The 16255-nt window shown below is 40.1% G+C and overlaps 1 protein-coding gene across 11 annotated transcripts in view; it reads left to right on the plus strand.

The window, feature by feature from the left end:
- ST6GALNAC3 (ST6 N-acetylgalactosaminide alpha-2,6-sialyltransferase 3) overlaps positions 1-16255 on the plus strand; it is a 545718-nt gene that overhangs the window by 434972 nt on the left and 94491 nt on the right. The window lies entirely within an intron of this gene.

A 16255-nucleotide genomic window follows, 5' to 3' on the forward strand; every position in this document is an offset into this window, starting at 1 on the left:
AGAGAGAAAAAAAAAAAAGGGCACTCACCAGTGCTCCTTTCCCCAGAGAAAGTTCCACCAGGTCCCTGCTCCTCCAGCATATGCCCTAACATTAGTCAATGAATCTCCTTCTTGTGTGACCTAGGTGCTTTTGAAGCCACTGCCTCCACACTGAGACTTGGAGAGATTGAGTCTGTGCGAGCCCTTCAGGAGCAGAGTCTTGGTTCCCCACAGCCCTCTGGCTCTCCCTGACATAAGCCTTTCTGGTGTTCAAAGCCAGATGTTTTGGGGGCTTATCTCATGCAGATCCTCCAGGCTGGGAATTGCAATGTGGGACTCAGACCCGTCGCTCCTGAAGGAGGACCTCCACCCACAGTGGCGATATCCCTCGCACTTGTGAGTTGCTCTACCAGGGGTGTGGGTTCTGACTAGACTGCATCTCTGCCCCTCTACGTGTCTTGATGTGGCCTTTTCTTTATATCTTTAGTTGTAAAAAAATCTGTTCTGCTAGTCTTTGGGTCGTTCTCAGAAATAATTCTTCTATATGTTGTTGTAATTTTGATGAGTCCATGGAAGCACATGAGCACAAGATCTTCCTACTCTGCCATCGTGATCCAGACTCCTTTTTCAAAATATCTTTTTAATATCTGTTTTTAATATCTTCTTTTTTGTCCAAACAACTGGTGGGTTGATTGGTTCTGCAACTTTTTACATGAACTAATTTTTTTCTAACCTATTCCTGTAATATCTCAAAGTCAAATTTATTTTTTAATAAGAGTGATATTTTTCTTTACCATATAACAAAAGAAAACAGCTGGCTATAAGTTGACTGAAACAGTGACTAACACAAAGTAAGTGCTCAAAAAATGTTACATGAGTGGATGAATGAACTCAAATCCATAAACAGAAGAATAAAGAAAAAATAAGAGCGAGGCTGTGACTAGTTTGCTTGTTTTCACAGCCATCACCACTTGGTAGTTTCCCAAGAATAGTTAACTGTCCGTGTGACAAGCACTTCATATCCTTATGTCACGGGCCTCCACTCCCTTCCTCCACCAGTTTTTGAAATAATTTTACCAGACCACCAGATGCACACTGTTAGCTACTGAAGAATCCCTTGTCTGTCTCTTTTGCTTCTCCATGAATACACACATTTCTCCATTTGTTTTTAAGGCAACGCTGTATGTGTAATCATGTGTGAATCCTTATTGAACACTTATGGAATGAGCCACCTGTTCTTACAAATTAGCTGAGTTCTCAAGAAGGCCCAAATTAGTGAATTAGTTGATGAAGGAAATTTGTTGCAGACACAGCAGGCAGCGAAAGAATTTTTCAGCTTGTCAAAAGTATTGTTAGTCTCACAGCTTGGCAGAGAGACAAGAAGATACTGTTCTGCACGAGTCTAGGTAGTGACTTAGTACCTTAAAGTCACTAGACAGGAAAATGAAATTGCTTGTCTTATCAGCTGAGAGAAGCTTTGCTGATCTCAGAGCATAGCCCAGAAAGTTAACTAAGTTTTGTAGAAGTGGATCATCTCTTCTCAGTGATCGATGGGGCTGGATTAGAAGTGCATTGCAGGAGAGTCGTGGAGAAATAGGCTTCATTGTTGTAGTTGTACTCCTGGCTGAAGGCAATACTGAGCAAACCTTAGAAGTCACTTGGCCAGGTCCCATCCACGGAGCATGCAAGGCCCCTGATAATCTCTACAGGCACTTTTTAAAAGTAATTACCAGTCCCGGTGTGTGGAACTGCCTTTTGGGTCCTCTCACAAGCATCCAGTTACTTGCTGCAATGTCAAAGGCCATATGAGCCCTCTGACAGGTCATGTGTTACCCACCTCCTTTCACGTCACAAATTCTGCAGTTGGTTGGCATTCAGCAGCATCCATCACATGTATTTTAAACACCCAGAGGCAGTGGTCTTATTTCCAAGGAAGCGGGGTTCCGCATGTGAATTGCAGAGGATGGGGCAACTCTAGATTGCACCAAGACCTGATCCAGGGAGACTAAGTGCCCAGCTTATCTCTGCCCAGGTCCTTGTGTCACTGTGTGAACTAGGTCATGTTGCTTGTGCCTCACCTACACAGAGAAAAAGGAAAAACATCCTCTTGACTCCATGTTTATAGAGATGTTGCCCAGATTTGTGTGAAGGGATGGCCCCGGTGCCATCTTCTTCCCATTCCATCTCCTTGTATTTTTGTGTCATAGTGGTAATAAAAATTCATTTTAGCAAACCTATTAAAAATGGAAAAGCATAAAGAAAAAAATAAACACACTTATAATACAATACTGTGTATTTATCTCTGGTCTTATGCTTCTAGGAAATAATGAGTGGTCTGGTCGTGTTCTTTGAACATTAGCGTAATTACAGGTGGGAGCGGGTGGGTGGCAGGGGCAGTGGAGAAGGATACATAGGAAATATTTGGTCTAGACAGATACCTTTATCCTTTTGTCCAATCTTGTGGATAAGATAATATCCATCATTTAGTAAGTGATAATTGAATACTTACTATGTACCAAGCACTGTTTTAGACACTAAAGAATACTGCAGTGAAAAATGCAAAAGTGCCTCTGTAGAACTTATAATCCATGGAGAGTAGAAAGAGTAAAAATACCCAGTGCAAAATTTTAGAATACAATAAATAATTTGCAACCAGATTGTTCTAAATAAGCACATAGAGGACCTAGTGTCTGGCAAGTTTTGAGTGATAATGTGTTAAATTCATTATTGGGAACTTTTATCTAAATTGTGTGTCTAAGGATTACATAAAAATGGGGCAGTTACATCAGTCTCATTTCTAGATGATATTTTACAGCCTTTCGACAATTATTTAAGTCTGCACATAGAATTTATCATAGCTTGAGTCAAATCGATTAGGTTCATAGAATCTCAAAGATGGAAGAGACCTGAAGGTTATATGGTCTGCCCTCTCTGTTCCTTCCTACTCTACACCCCTCCTCCTCATGGCTGAATCTTCTCCCCAGGGTATTAAACAGTAATTATCTGCCCCTTTTTGAAATCTTCAGGCACAGGAAGCTCTCTGCTTCCTGAGGCAGCCCATTCCACCAGACAATAGCTCCAATTTTAAAAACGATCTTCCTTATGTGAAGCTGAAATCCACAGCCTTTGATTTCTTCTGTTGAAAGTCATGTGCAAGTCTCAGGAACTGTCTCAGGCAGTGGAGATGAGGCATGAGCAGATTTCTTTCCCAGGCTTCAAAGGTCAAGCAGCCAGGAGGAGCCCTGAAAGTGTCTAAAGTGCTAAAATGTCTCCCATAAAACTGATGAAAATAATGAGACCGATAAGGAGACGCCAGTTGGGTATGGAAGGGCTGGCATGAGGTAATCTGGTTTTGACATCCGTCACTCCCTTGTCAGGGCTGATTTTATCTGACTTAGCTGGTTGGAAAGGTGGCACCTTCCTCCCTCACTGATCTACGTGTGGCCTGCCTCACACCGTACGCTAAGGTGAAAACGTTGATCATCTAAGCTCTGTCTGGACTTTCTTTGGTCAAAGGTATCTGAACAGCTGGGTTATTTTAATAGAAACCCTGGAGATGGAATTGCAGTTTGAGGCAGCCCCAATACATATTTTTTAGCTGAGAGGAGACTTTAGCATGCGGAGTATGCTGTCATGGAGGAGCCAGTGATGAAATGTCTTGGTTTGAGCCATGACAAATGTTAATTTCTATATGCACAGGAAATAAACATCCACTATAATTATCACTGGGAAGATAAGCATTCTTAGGTTCCCTTCCAGCATCCATCACATACACACTAATTGCACTGTAAAAATAAAGCAATTGAGTTTTTTCTACATCTTGTGACTTCCAATAGCCCCTTAAGTCTACTGTCATATCCACTTACGCCCTTTGTGGCCAGTCAGGAGGAGGAAAGACTATTCATTCACTGCATCATTGATTCATTCACTGCATCATTGATTCATTCACCACACATATTGAGAACCTAGGCTACGTCAGACAGTATCCTTGTGCTGAGGATTCACAGACCAATCAGAGCTTTGTCCCATCCCCCAAAGGAGCTCAAGGAGACAGACAAATAGACAGGTCATTTTAGAGAAATGCACATGGATAGGAAAGACGTCCAAGAGGCACATTCCAGAGGACAACATAGAATTACTTAGCAATAGAAAGGGCAGGACATTCTAGGCATCACCGGCAGAAAGCTTGTGCATCATCTGATGGATGATGGGCTTGAAGGAAGGGAATAATAATAGAACTTTTGTCTTTCAGAGCACGCATTGAGACTACAGTGCATAGAAACAAATGGGAATAAAGCTAAAACAAGGAGAGCAGGTGGGACTAAGAGTGGATGGGTGTCTGTTTGCTCTAATCCCACTGAGAAATCATGAAAGCCTACAATAAAGTAGCAGAGGGTCGGTGGATTGGCGTGGACTGGGTTAGAAGAGATCAGGGAGAGAGTTTTGATGATAATTAACATGGGAGTGGTGAAAGAGAGAGTGGGAAAGACATCAAGAGGAACTCTCAGGTTTCTGATTCGGGGAGTTAAGGGGATGGTGGTGCCTCACCCAGGCATAGATAAGGAAACCTGAAGGACCAGAACTCTGATGAAAATCTACAGGGAAAAGGAGGTGAGCAGTGGCATGTTCACTGATGACGGTGTCTGGGTACCAGGATCTGGGAACTTTTCTTTAAATATGGAAGCCTGCACTTGGTGGTGTGTTGAACTACATGACAAATAACTGGCATCTTGTCTTTGAAGCATTGACTTTCATTTTTTTTAAAACAAGAGCTCCTGGTTAAAAGCTGTATGTCAGACCCCATATGGGGACTCTAAGATCTAATTTTACTTAAGGACTCCAAGGCACAGAGGCTGGCCAAGATTCTGAAAAGATATCAGATAAAAATCTTGGAACCTATGGAAGGCAATTTTCATAATTAGGAGGAACATGGAACCCCATATATCATCGTTAGTCTGAGACAAGGAACAGAAGGTTGGAGGGGGGAGGATGGTTTCTCTAAACAGGGAACAGGTGGCCAGTGTAGTCAGGGCCAGCTAGGGAAACCTTAGGCAACTATACTCAAAGAATTTCTCTGCTTCTCCCCTCAGAGACTGTCAGATGCAGTGGAGAACAGAATTATTAGCTATTTGGCAAAGGATGTTTCTCTTCATGATAGTGATTTTATTCTTACAGCAGCACAGTGAAAAGCCAAGGGAAAAAACTTAATGGAACCCATAGACACAATGGAAAATGAAGTGTTTTTGTATCTCCTGAAAAACCAAAGTTTTTCTATCACAGAATGTCCAAAAAGAAATTTGGCTCTCATTTAAATTGCTTCCTGCAAAGTTAATTGTTCGCTCCCAATCCATAATTGATGATAGCATTTCCCTTGCTGCAGTTAGACCAAGGAATCTTGGCAGTCTAGTGCTGTGAAAGCCAGACACAAACAGATAATAACACCCCAAGAAGAGCTGAAACATTAGTCTCCTGAGACACGGGCTGTGCGAAATTCTCTGGCTTACAAAAGAGACATCAGTCACACCTTACAGCCTGTCTTGTAGACTTAGTTTCACAAAGGTTGTATAGTAACTCTGGAATGTACAGATGACGTGTCAGCAGACAGGCCAGGAGGATGAGCCCCGCGGAGCCTGATTAACCATTTCTATAGAAGCCACAGGAAACAGGGAGTTCTCAGAGCCAAAGGAGGAGATTTGCATGTGTCACGAATTCCCTTCAGTCTCGACAGATAGATAGAAAGATGGATGGATGGATGGATGGATGGATGGATGGATAGATGGATAGATAGATAGATAGATAGATAGATAGAAGGAAAGGTAGGTATGTAGATAGGTAGGTAGATAGATAGATAGAAAGATAGGTGGATAGATAGAAAGAAAGAAAGGTAGATAGATAGATAGATAGATAGATAGATAGATAGATAGATGATAGATAGATAGATAGACAGACCGACCTATATATAGTTACATTTCTCTCTGAATGTATACCTGTATATCTGTAATGTGTCTTTTTCTGAAACTACCATACACGCTCATTACCTGGAGGCTACAATCTCCATTACTGATCTAGCTGGATCTCTTGCCTGGGAGGGGTGTCCCTCCCCACTGTCGCTATCAAAATTCTATCCTCTTCCATGTCCCATTCAAGCCCTAACTCCTCATCTCTTCTTGGAGCCCTTCCCTGACCACTGTCGATGTCCTTGATTTCCCTTCTCCCTGAACTATTTGGAGTCTTGACACAGCACAATGTAATCATCCCCTTTGACAAACTGTGCTGTAATGGTTACCACCCACTCCCTCCCTAGACTGAGACCACAACAGGCCTTGAGGTTCCTTCTCCCCTCCCACAACGACCAGCATAGAGGTGCACGTGCAGTGCCGACTGAACAGCAAAAGAAAAGAACGAAAACTAAGGGAAAGGAGGAAACAAAGAAAGAAAAACAAAACAAATTTCTATTTCTATGGTTCAAAGGTTAAAACTGCATCTACACAAAGTTCTCCTTTTCCTTTGTTGGCTTGATGCATAATTATTCAGATATGATGGCAATTTGTTTTTAAAAAGGGGAAAAAATGGTGTATGTAAATATTTTTAAAGGTTTTCTCTCTTTTCTGACCTGTTTTATCCAATTTGTCCTCCTTGAATCTTACCCAAGCAAAACTTGTTCATCTTCCCCTTACTCTGATTTTGATGACAAAACTGTAGAATGGAGAGCCTTTTGATTCCTCCAAGGGAATTGTTTGGTAGAAAAGGCCATGCTAGCTTTCCATCGCCGCTGCATCCTTCTGCTGGGAAGGTAACCTTTAGCGAGAGCTATGGCCTCTTAATCTTTTAGTGGAAATTGCTCTTATGAAAACGGGGACTGATAGTATCTTGTCTCACTAATTCATGCCATGTGCGCCAAAATTAAAGAATTAAAATTTCATAGATATAATATCACTTATAAATCATGTCATAAAAACATTTCTTTCCCATAGACCTTGAAAACTGGGCATGTCTTCCTCCAGCTGTTGCTTAAAGCTCATTACCAACACACCAGTAATTGTCAAAAATAAAGTTGTGGTGAAGCAGGGAATGTTTAGTATCGACACCCTCAGAGCATCAGGCTGCCGCGTTAGTGGTGACTTAACTGCGAGCACGCCTGGGCCCGGCGGTGGGGCCCTGCAGAACTGCATCCATGGGCCAAGCCGCTCGGGAAGGGCAGCATTCTCATTTTTTATGACCCTATTCTGTTCAGATGGAGAGAGATTGTTTACTACTTTCCCCAAGTTTCTCTTCTATAAAATTTCAATATGCTAAGTGAGTGAGCACAGTAGACTAATTAAGTAGATGGCCAACATTTGCCACGTTTCAAAAAATGACAGACGTTTCTTTTTGCCATAGCAGATGGGGAGTTGATAATCGTTTAAGTTAGAGAAATAATTTGCCCTAGTTTACTATTCAGTTTTTTGTTTTTTTTTTAAATGAGTTCTGGCTATGTCTGGCTAAAAATCCCTTTGTTCTTTTGAAATGGTGGAAATTAGGATATCCACACTGAGGTGTTTCCAGGAGGTATATGGCACACGATTGGCTTGCAGATGCTAATGGATATATAATCACATTTGCCAACCATAAAACCCCTGTTGGTAAAACACTTTCATCTGCAATAATCCACCACTTTCTTGAAACACGCTAATTTGCTCTAATAATGCAGGGGCCCTTAGGGTTTCTGTGTTCTGTAAACAGCTAGTTGTGGTAAGCAATCAGACCACGCAAGAGACCATTATATACTTAATCTGGACTGTGTTACTTTTCAGGAGTTTGGGGAGGGGGTTTGTTTGTTTGCTTGGGTTTATTTTTATACATTTCAATGTGGTGGCATTTCATAAGGCAGTATTTAGATGGATGCTTTGACCTTTGATATAAAAAGGAGGTGAACCATCTTTTTATTGCTTTATTGATGGAAAATTCTATATGTATTCAGTTTTAAAGATTAGCCCCAGGAAACTTGGAGCTGCTCTGCAGTGTGAATTCCTAGACCTAGTGTGTTTTCTCCGGGCTGAAATTGACCTATACACAGAGAGGTGTTTGGGTAGAATTCCCTTAGTCTCTGAGGCACAGTGTCTGCATGTGTGTTCATGTGGACACATTTTATACCTAACCATGCCAGCAGGATCATGTGTCTGGTAATCTGAAATGTGTTTTTGTGCTAATTGAAATACTGGTTTATTTGCTTTCAGCCGATCTCAGCTTTCTCCAACAAGGCTAAAAGCAGTGTCAGGCAGAATATCAAAAAGATGCATGTGGGGACATATCTATGCACATACACATTTGTGTGTATGTGGACATCCGTGGACTACACAAGTGCACTGAGAGAGTTCCTATTTTCTTTCTATTACGTTTATATATACTCAAATGCTTCCCTGTGGGTATAGCTGAGAAAACCAGACCATTAGATATATGGTAATTTGGCTGGAAAACCTGAAACAGCTTAAATTAGCCAGCTCCTGCTGCTCTTTTGGGTATATGCATTTATATGTCACCTAATTTTTTCTCTTTCTTTTCATTGTGGAGAGCTCCAAACATACGCAAACATGAACAGAATAGCATAAAGAACCCCCACACATCTATCACCAGTCCCAACAAATGTCAACTCATTGAGCTACCCTGACCCATCTTCACCATTAGCCACATGTCCCCAACCACCCTCTGTATTGTTTTGAGGCAAATCCAAGATTGTATGATTTACACTATTTCTTTTCTAAATATTTCAGTATGTACTTCTAAAAGGTAAAAACTAACAAAGTCTTACTGTGTAGCACAGGGAACTGTATTCAATACCTTGTAATAGCCTATAACGAAGAAGAATATGAAAAGGAATATATATATGTATATATGTATAACTGAATCACTATGCTATACACCAGAAATTGACACATTGTAAACTGACTATACTTCAATAAAAAGTTAAAAAATAAAAACTCAGCTTTTATACATGACCAGAATACCAAAATCACACTAAAAAAATTAACCATACTTGTTCAAGCATCAAATGTCCATTCAGTGTTTACATCTCCAATTATCTCCTAAGTATCATAAATTATACCTTTAAAAACATTAGGATCCACAATTGATTGATATGTCTTTAAGACTTTTAGAAATATATAGGTGCTCCTCTCCTTCTTTTTCATTGCTGTTCATTCGTTAAAGACACTTGGATGTTCGTCCTGTAGCTTCTCACAGTCTGGCTTTTGCTGATTGCATCTGCATCGTATAGTTTAGCATGTCCTTTGGTCCTCAGATTTCTACAATTAGTAGTCGGACCTAGAGATTTAATCATACTCAGATTTGACTTTTTTGTTATGACAACTACGCAGCTGATTTTGGCCACTTAACAGAAAGCACACAATGCCCAGTTGTTTCTTTTAGAGCCACTGGAGTTCAGTGCCTAGAGTCACTAATTCATTAGCGATCACAAAACGGTGATTTTCTTATTTCTTCATGCATTGTTTATTAAATGTAATGTCTCTAAATCAAAAATTTCCCCTTAATTACTCTTTGGTTCACAGTGGTACAGTCAGTGTAGAAAAGGGAGGGTAAATTTTTTATTCTTTTATTGTTAGTTTTCAAAATAATAACTTAGCTCCCTGGCATTCTTTATCAGTACTCGATATTTTTTTAATATCATGAAGAACACAGGGATTTAAAATTTATTGAAGTACTTCTATTCATTCTAGTTATTATTCTTATTTATGCTCAAATGGTCCCATCATTGGCCAGTAGGAGCCCCTTAAAGTTGGCGAAGTTCTCTTGGCATGCTTACGTCCATCCCTTTGCTGTTTTGCATTTTGTATCCCAGAGACTTTGGAAATGGGCTGCTCCCTCTGCATTTCAGTCAGCCCAGCCTTTCTATCTCTTGCGTTCTGTCACATGATTTTAACTTTGGGATAACTTCTCAAGGAGCTGGTTTTTAAATGTAAATGAGTGAGATACACAAAAGTGCCAGAGCACATTAGTTTTCAACAACATGTCTTATTCTTCTCACATTTTCATGTTATCTCAGGGAACCAAATTCACCTGGCATTTGGAATTCTGATTTTTCTGGTGGTCTCTTAATCCCAGACTGCAGATTGCTCCGCTCCTCTGTGTCTCCTTCATCACTGCTTGGCACCTAGTAGCCACTGGAGTACTTGTTGGATGAATCAATGATGGAACAAACAAATTAAAAAGAAAAAAACCCACGATCTCCTTTTACTTTCAGGAATAAATCAAGTTTTAGATATTGTGCTGTGAAACTGAGCACAATATTAGCTGATGGGAGAGAGGAGATATTGCATGAGCAGGATGAGAGTAAATTTCCTGAACCATTTGGGAGGAGGGCTTCAACAAGAAACCGTCCCTTGTACAGAAAGGCATTCCCTGTCAGTCTTTCAGACACGAATTTTGACAAGCACCAAAGCAAGACACATGCTTTGGAGTGTTGTGGGATTTTGTATGAAGAGGTTGAAATAATTTAGTGAATCTGAAGTGGGGTGGAGGTAGCATAAAATTAAGGTTGCTTTATCCATTTCTTCTGATCTGTTTAGGTGATTTATCTATTCTGATTTCCCTGAATTGTTTAGTGCCGAGATTTCATGGAAGTAGGTGTTCTAAAAGCCACTAAATATTGTTTTTTAATTACCTCACGGCCTCAAAGGAACAAGTAATCCTCATCTTCTTTTTATTGGCACTAAAATTCTCTATAACCACCAGCTCCCATAAAGATCATTCTTTTTAAAGCCTTGTTTCTTCCGAAGGAATGTTGATTTTCTACATAGATCAGTGCAGAATGGAGTCAGGCAAAGAATAATCATTGTCATTCAAGTCAGTGCTTCACAGTATATCTGGGTGCTAAGAGTTACTCTGATTGGAAAGGGTCCATTTGTTATAATAAAATTATTTATTCCCCAGACAAAGAAAGTAATAATTTTGTAACACGTCATGTACCAGTGCTCACATAGATATAAGAGATACATACAGTTGGAAGGCAATGGTAAATTTCCTGTGTACTCACTAAATCCACACTTCTCACATGTCTTATTCCTTAAATCAGTAGTCTACATACAATTTTTTATTGCCCTCACTCTAAAGATAAATGATTTCAGAGCATTTAATCTCAATAAATTAGGTTGCTCTGTATGAAATTGACATTTTATGGGTTAAAATGCACATATATGCCATGGTCACTAATATACCAAAGTACAACTCTTTTGGTGAGGGTCAATAATACAGCAGATATAAATCTGAATTTTATATATGTTCCTGGATGGCTTCTAAATTGTTTAGTTAGTTCTGATCAGATTGTCATGGTTTTTATTCTAGGCGCTGTGACTAGCAAGAAGCTTGACCTGGGAGGGGAAAGTGCAGGGTCTGCCAATTTCTGTTGTGTGCCTGTATTTGCACTGGAAGTATTTTTTGTCAATCCATGGTTTCTATGGAGGAATATCTTTAAGCCCCTTGTGCATTTTAAGAGGGCTAATTAATAAGTCAAAAATTAAGTAATATAATAAATATATAATCCAGTTTGACTAGAGCACCTAAATTTGAATGTCACAATGTGCTAAAAGAGAATGTTTAGTATGTTGATTCTCTGACAACGTGGAAGAGTGATGGTGCCATTGTCAGTGTAGAATATTAACGTTTAGTAGGACTTAATTTATTTCTAATTGTTTAAATGACAAAATAGGTATAAATGAAAGTTTAAATTTAATTGGAATTTTTCCTCCCACCTGTGATCTTTCCACATGGCTTGGACGTCTCAGAACCTGGTGGTGGGCCCTGAGAGAGAGCTGCTCAAAAGCCAACTTTCCAAGAAAACAGCGCAGACTTTGGCTGTTATGACCTAGCTTTGTCAGTAACATAGTGCCACTTCTGCCATTCTTTATTAATTGAAGCAATTACAAGCCTAGCCAGATTGGAGGAGAGGGGACGTAGACCCCCACTTCTCTATGGAGGAATGTCAATTTTTCAAATTGTCAATTTCTGGCCATTGTTTATAAACCAGCACTCTACGCAATTAATGAGTCCCACGTACCATGTCTCTAACAAATGGTCATCCACGTTTACTACCTCTAGTGATAAGGAACTCATTATTACAGAAAACAAACTATTCCTTTTTTGGACAGCAAAATATATTAGAAAACCTTTTCTCAACTTAGATAAAAAATATGCTTTTTTATAATTTTTAATTTGAGATCTCCTCCTGCCCTCTGGAACCGGACAGAGCAAGTTAGCTTCCCTTTCTGTCTGAAAGTAGCTTTCGGGTAATTCTTTTCTTTTGGATGCTCACTTTCCTAGCTGCTCTAACCAAGTTTCCTGTATCCCTCATTACCTGGTTATCCTCTAAGCAAACAAGAGTTTATTTTTATAGCCTCTTAAATTGCTGCTAAATTTGAATACATGTTCCATTTCATACTGTCCCTTGCTGTCTAGATCACTAAAATACTATTTGTATATGAAATAATTTTCCAAAAGAAAAGCACGTGCATTTTTGAACAATTCATTAAAGTGCGTTGTTAATATACAACTTTTCAGATCCTCAGAGTGCCGGCATACTCTGAGCCAGCGGGAGTGGGTGTGGTAGACTGTTCTATATGCTTTCAGGCAGCAGACATTCATGCCCCGTATGGCAAATATTCTCAGCCTGTGAACACTCCACTGCACCATATTGAGTTGAAAGTGTTCAGCAACATGTGTTATGTATCCCTCAGGAGCCTCTCTTTTCACCATATATTTTTGTGTTCTGCTGAACTGCTTCAAACCATAATGGCAGGCAAAATGTATGCAAGTGGTAGTGCTGAGACTGAGGCAGAGAGACACAGGAAGAGTATCATACTGGGTGTTAACGTGCAGGGTTCCCAGCAGCTTGAGGAGCTTTTGATGAAAAGGTCAAGGTAACAGATGGTAAAGATCAGCAGGAAATTAGGGATTGGTGTAAGTCCTTTTGACATTCTGAAGGGCATTGTAAAGCAGCCCTGTAGGACTGACCAACAATTGTGTGAACAGTTCCTAGAAAAGCAAAATCTGGAGCATGTTAGGACTTCCTAGCGATTTAACAAAAATGGAAGAAATTGCTTGCCAGCATGTAATGCCAGGAACTCATCTTTACAGGGAGCTATGTTCTTAGGACCCTGTGCAATGTAGATACATTTGGTACTCCTATTTTCAGAAATACCTGCCTCACACCAAAAAGCAAATTTCAATATTCTAGGCGAGTTTTGATGAGAGAAGGCCTGAAGCAGAATTAACTTGGCTACAATATGACATTTTCCATCTATTATTTCAGTTGGATTTAGCTTTTGAAATAGCTACTTTACACTGTTGATCCATAATAAGCTTCTTCCACAAAGACCTCCAGATCCTTCTCAAATGCAATTCTGCAAGGCCAGGTTGCCTTCCTCACCTCCATTCTAACATTTAATGTGGTCATAGTGATGATGAGGCCCATGACCAGTGTTTCTCGGGCACTTGCTATACTCCAGGCACAGTAAGTGCTTTTCACTATCTCAGGAAGTCTTCACAACAAACCTATGGGGTAGTTACTTATATTCTACCCACCTTAGTATGGAAAAAATTATGGAAGCTAGGTTAGTCTTATGGTCCGTAAATGGTAGATAGGACCAGTGTAGCAGTTGGGATGATATCAGATATTGAATATGCCATTTCTGTTGTCAGCTGTTCCTCCTAGGTTGTTATTTGTCAACTCCATGAGGACACGACTTTATCTGGCACAGTGCTTGCTTGGGTCACAGAAATGCAGAATAAATGAGTGAATTAATATGTTATGGGTCACTCAATCCATGAATCCACTAAGGAGCATCTATGATACACAGCCCAATTCCTCTTGATGCAAATCCAGATCTGTCACTCTTACTGTGTACTGAAAATATGTTTAAAAAATGATGATTTCTTCATTATAGGAGTCCATAAAAACATTCTCCTGGAAGAGTCAGCAACACCGAGGTAGAGCAATTCTTTTGTTCAGGACATGTTAGGTATCTCTGCTTTCCAAGTATTTTAAAAGCTAGCAGCAACCTCAAGCATGAAATAATTTAATGAGCAATCCTAATAAGAAAAACAAGCTCTAAAAGAAGAACATACAAGAAATCCTACTCTTGACTGTCAGTGGAAATTGGCATGGGTCATGCCACTTTAGAGAAATATGGTACTTACCGTCGAAATTATGTGACAGAAGAAACAAAGTAAGATCACTGAGCTGAGCTTTCTCAAACGTGGAATGACGTAGGGAACTGCAACAATTAGCTAGTCGTAGTGGATTGTTGAAGACATTGCCACTCCTCCTTATGGACCCGTCCCTAGGGGGCATTACCCTGTGGAAAGGTGATACACCACCCTTTTCTCTGATATCAAATTTTGACAGCTGACTTTTTGGGGCCAGTGGCATGTGAGCAGAAGTGATCTGTGCCATTTCCAACAGAAAGTTTTCAGAACCCTTATAGAGTATAATGCCACACGGCCAGCTATGTCCCAAATATGAGAGTTCCATTAGCTTGGGTCCCAGAGTGAAGAAGACATCTAGCAAGCCCATTATGGTCATATGATACTAGCAAGAAATAAGTTATAAGTCACTGAGGACTTGGGGCTATTTGTTATCACAGCATGCTGAACCTAAGATGACTGATAAACTAGTGGCTATGCTTTAGGAATCTGAACTCATGCTGGAGAAACGCATTAGGCATAAAAGACCTTGCAGCCCCAGCCACCTTCAGCAAAGGGAGAGCCCCAGGAGGGACACCATCTCTGAGGGTATTGCTGGACAGACTAGGGACAGAGACACACACAGAGTGGAGGCACGGCCCATGCCGGACCAAGCCCACAAGTAAGGGCCTGAGAATAACATGGAAGAGGATGATATTTTCCTGAAGAGCAGCAGAAAGTAAACAACATTTACTTCTCATCTTACTGCTTCTTCCCTATCATCATCACTGGATTCCATAAGCCCTGCCTTTGAAATACAGAGCTCTCTACCATCTGTGAGTACCTTAAAATCACTACATACCTTGAAATCAATCAAATACCAAGTGGGTTTTTATTTTACTTATTTGTGGGTTAAAGTAGTAGTTTTAGGTTGTGCGTCTGAGAATCTACAGTGGCATTAAGCAGTCAAGGGTCTGGAACAACGCGTCCCCCTCCTAAATCAACGGCCCTACTCCACTTCAATCCATTTCAAATATTTGGCTTCTAATTAGATTTCATTAGCACAAAGGGTTCTGCAACCCAAAATGTTTAGAAAACCACTGCCTCAGATAAGGACACAAGATCATTTCAACAATGGGAAATGATTATCATCAAATTCTGCGGACTCTGTTCTGGTCTGTCCTAATCTCAGCCCTTCTTTTCTGAGCATGTGGCAGAAGAATCGTCGCTGCAGAGATAAATATTCATGTGCATTGCATTTTGCTCACAGGCACTGTATAAACTATATTTAGAACTCTGAATGTTGAGATGTACTGTGTCAACACTGAAATTTAATTACCGCTGATGGACTTTAAATCCATGTACCTTCTCGCACTGTGGAGTGAACATTACCTCCTGTGTTTGTTCATTCTCCTTTACGCTCCTAGAGGAAAGGGTTGCAATCTGTTTAACGAAAGCACCCACTTGCCCTTCTCTTCCAAGTGAATGAAATGAACACTCAGTTCTACGACTCTTTTATCTTTGTACTGTGAAAAAGAAATATTGTCTTGCTAAGCTCTTTGGACACTTCCCAATATGTGGTATCTCCCTGCTACTCCGATTATCGCTCATTCTGGTAATTAACGATAATGTTCATTGCTAGGATTTGTAAAGCTCTGTCAAGTTAGCCCATTATTTTAAGCTCAGGTTAAGGTAAGGAATTTAGATTTATATGAGCTTGGTGCAGTTTCATTAAGAAACCAGAGGCATTTTAACTTCTCTCTCTCTTAATGCAAGAGACTTTACATGTCTTAATGTTACATTAATCAGTGTTTTAATATTTCTTTGAAATGTATCTGTTCTCTGTATGCTATTTACTGTCTTTATCAAAGTCAATGAGCAGGAATAAAAAGTATCGACATGATAACTCAGAAGCTACTGCCTTCTTGGCCCTTATGTAAGTGGGTGCTTTTGAAAATGAATCTGTCCCTGGTAGTCTTCCTCTTCCTATGTAGGATTTTGGTTTTATGTAAAATGAATAGCATAAACCCCAGGTCTGAAAACTAACAGAATTTTTGCATTTACTCGCCGACCCATAACCTCTAGATTAGAATGTGTGTCCGTT

The sequence above is a fragment of the Camelus ferus genome, chromosome 13 (assembly GCF_009834535.1).
Source record: "Camelus ferus isolate YT-003-E chromosome 13, BCGSAC_Cfer_1.0, whole genome shotgun sequence".
Classification (NCBI taxonomy): domain Eukaryota; kingdom Metazoa; phylum Chordata; class Mammalia; order Artiodactyla; family Camelidae; genus Camelus; species Camelus ferus.